At 41.0% G+C, this 3978-nt stretch overlaps 1 pseudogene; it reads left to right on the top strand.

The window, feature by feature from the left end:
• The first annotated feature begins 1639 nt into the window (after window positions 1-1639).
• Window positions 1640-2837, top strand: LOC126937298 (60S ribosomal protein L3-like; annotated as a pseudogene).
• Window positions 2838-3978: the final 1141 nt, after the last annotated feature.

The raw sequence follows: 3978 nt of genomic DNA on the forward strand, positions 1-3978 counted from the left end.
CACTGTTATCTTGCTTTCTCAGTGGGGTGCTTTTGGACTCTTTGGAATCCTACTCTGCCATGATTAGCTATTTTTCCAGCTCCTTCCATGTACACAGGCTTGGAACCAACCAGACCCTCTGTAAAAGGTTCAGTCCTGTTATGCCCTTTTCGCTGGAGGTCATCAGATCCCCTTAGGTGAACATTTGGGGACTTAACTTGTTTCCTAGACCATTATTAGCTGGTGGCAAATACTCATTTCCTTTTCTCTGAATTTAAAGCCAAAGACAATCTCCATCTACTACTTGCTCAAACTGGGTTCTAGTCCTTCAGCTCACCATGGAGGAGATGTCAGGGATTCCAACAGAGAGAAAGCATTGCTACTGATGCTTAACTGTGCCTCTTGTTACAATTTTCTTTTCATTTTTCTTTTTTAGATAGAGTCTTGCCCTCTGCTCAGGCTGGAGTGCAGTGGCACAATCATAGCTCACTGCAGTCTCGACCTCTTGGGCTGAAGTGATCCTCCTACCTCAGCCTCTTGAGTAGCTACGACTACAGGCATGCACCACTGTGCTTGGATAATTTTGAACATATTTTGGAGAGACAGGATCTCAGTATGTTGCCCAGACTGGTCTTGGACTCCTGGTCTCAAGTGATCCTCCTGCCTCAGTCTCCCAAAGTGCTGGGAGTATAGGCATGAGTCACAGTGCCTGGCCTGTTATCAATTTCTTAGTACTAGAACTATGAAAAGGATTAGATGTTCCTCTATTTATTCAACACCCATCTACTCCTGCTTAGTTTCATTCTCCCATGATTCTTCCCTTCCCTTCTTATATCGACTATTAGAAACTATGACCTTTTTGCAAAATTTTTTATTTAAAAAGCAGATTCACTGCAAATAACTATAGTTAAAAACTCAAAATTTTGATTAGATTTCATGTTTGGTAGGAACTGATTTATTTTTCTTCTTGCAATATCTAATAAATATTTATTTTATCTAATAAAACTGCAAAGATATATTTAGGATAAAGAATGAAATGCTGCTGGCCAAATTAGAGTCCTTCAGATTATTTAATTCAGTCTGTCTTATTTCAAAGCAGTGGCCATCAGGAGGAAGATACTGTAGATAAATATTGAATTACTTAAAAAATATTTGTGTGCCTCATCCTCCCCTTTTTAAATCACAGAAGTAATGAACATTCTTGACAAAGTAAAATGTATTTTACTAAGAAGTAAAAGGGAAATAAGTTTAATCATCCTAAAGCTACCACCCAGAAAAAATAATTTACTATATAACCTGCCAGAAAATTTGTGCAAGTTGACTTATAAACATATTGAAAACTGTCCACTTCCTCTGTGTGTGTATTTGCATCCCGAATTTTTCACTCACTGTTATGAACATATCCGTAAATAAAGGTCTGCCTCATAATGGTGGCATGCTATTCCACTGTGTGAATGATTACAATTTATATAGTCATACTCCTATTATTGGATGTTTACATTGTTTCTTATTTTTCATTACTTTAAACACACTGTAACAAAGATAATTGAAGCATTTTGTTTTAAATATTTGGTGCTAATTTTATAATGCATCTCTGGGAAAGGAGGATCCACTCAATCTATTAAGAACTCCTGCTCTACTGGCGGGATTTGATGACAACATGCCTCACAGGAAGTTCTCTGCTCCCAGACATGGGTCACTGGGCTTCCTGCCTGGGAGGCATGGCAGCAGGCATCATGGGAAGGTGAAGAGCTTCTCCAAGGATGACCCTTCCCTAGTCAGTCCACCTCGTGGCATTCCTGGTTTACAAGGCTGGCATGACCTACGTTGTGTGGGAAGTCCGTAGGCCAGGATCCAAGGTGAACAAGAGGGAAGTAGAAGCTGGGCCATTGTGAAGATGCCACCCATGGTGGTTGTAGGCACTGTGGGCTATGTGGAAACTCTTTGAGGCCTCCGGACCTTCAAGACCACCTTTGCTGAGCACATCCAGGAATAGTGCAAGAGGTGCTTCTATAAGAACTGGCATAAATCTGAGAAGAACTGGCATAATTCTTACAGGCCTTTACCAAGTGCTGTAAGAAATGGCAGGATGAGGACACTGAAAAGCATCTGGAGAAGAACTTCAACAGCGTGAAAAAGTACTCCCAAGTCATCTGCATCATTGCTCACACCCAGATGTGCCTGCTTCCTGTACTCCAGAAGGCACCTGATGGAGATGCAGATGAATGGAAGCACTGTGACTGAGAAATGAGAGTTGTCCCAGAAAAGTCTAGAGCAACAAGTACCTGTGAACCAAGTGTTTGGGCAGTATGCAATGATAAATGTCACTGGGGTGACCAAGGGCAAAGGCTACAAAGTGGTCACCAGTCATTGGCACACAGACAAGCTGTCCTGGAAGACCCACTAAGGGCTGCACAAGGTTGCCTCTGCTGGGGCATGACATCCTGTCCATGTCAACTTCTCTGTGGTATGTACTGGGCAGAAAGGCTACTACCACTGCCCTGAGATCAACAAGAATACCTACACGATCATCCAGAGCTACCTTATCAAGGATGGCAAATTGATGAAGAACAATGCATCCACTGATTATGATCTGTCTGACAAGAGCATCAGTCCTCTGGATGGCTTTATCTATGGTGAAGTGACCAATGACTTTGTCATGCCGAAAGGCTGGGTGGTGGGAACCAGGAAGTGAGTGCTCACCCTCTGTAAGTCTTTGCTGGTACAGAGCAGTGGCCTCTGGAGAACACTAACACCACCTCCAAGTTGGCCATGGCGGCTTCCAGACCTCGGAGGAGGAGAAAGTGTTCATGGGACCACTCATAAAAGATGGAACAGCAGAGGAAGAAGGAGATTAATGTCAGGAACAGACGGTGCAGCCAGTGAGGTCTAAATAGAAGTTATTTTTCTACTGAAAAACAAACCAAAAACTCTGAATCACAAGGTTGGTTGATGTCATTCATTTTACTTTGTGCTTTATAACTTCCATTTATAAGACAAAACAAAAAACAATAAAAATACTCCAATATTATAACAAACCACTCCCTATATCTAGAACTGCAATATGAGTTTGAAGGCGGACAAACCTATTTCCTGGCTGCTCCCACCCGTAATTCTCCACCCTACCTTCTCTTATACTGTCTAGAATCATGTGGCCTTAATTTTTAATCATTTTTTTCTCCTTAAAAACTAAGAAATAAAAAAATTCAAAGCAGAGATTTGATATACAGGTTCCTTGTTTTATTGTACTTCACTTTATTATATTTTACAGATATTGCATTTTTTACAAATTGAAGTTTGTGGCAACCCTGTGTCAAGCAAGTCTACTGGTACCGTTTTGCCAACAGCTTGAGCTCACTTCATGTCTGTGTGTCATATCTGGATAAGCCTTGCGGTATTTCAAATTTATTATCATTATTATATCTGTTATGGCGATCTGTGATGTTACTATTGTAATTCTTTTGGGGTACCACAAATCACACCCATATAAGATGGTGAGTTTAGTTGATAAATATGTCTGTTCTGACTGCTCCACTGACAGACAGCTCTCCCATCTTTCTTCCTCTCCCTGTATTTTCATATTCCCTACAACATAAAATATTGAAATTAGGCCAATTAACCCAACAATGACCTCTAAGTGTTCAAGTGAAAGGAAGATTCACATCTCTCTCACTTGAAATCAATCGCTAAAAATGTTTAAGCTTAGTCAGGACAGCATGTTGAAAGCTGAGGCAGGCAGAAAGCTAGGGCTTTTGTGCCAAAAAATTAGCCAAATGGTGAATGCAAAGGAAAAATTCTTGAGGGAAATTAAAAATGCTACTCTAGTGAACACATGGATGATAAGAAAGCAAAAGAGCCTTATTGCCTATATGGGGAGAGTTGTAGTGGTCTGGATAGAAGATCAAATCAGCCACAACATTCCCTTAAACCAAAGCCTAATCCGGAGCAAGGCCCTAACTCTCCTCAATTCTGTTAAGGTCAAGAGAGGTAAGGAAGCTG

Source organism: Macaca thibetana, chromosome 15 (genome assembly GCF_024542745.1).
Source record: "Macaca thibetana thibetana isolate TM-01 chromosome 15, ASM2454274v1, whole genome shotgun sequence".
Lineage (NCBI taxonomy): Eukaryota > Metazoa > Chordata > Mammalia > Primates > Cercopithecidae > Macaca > Macaca thibetana.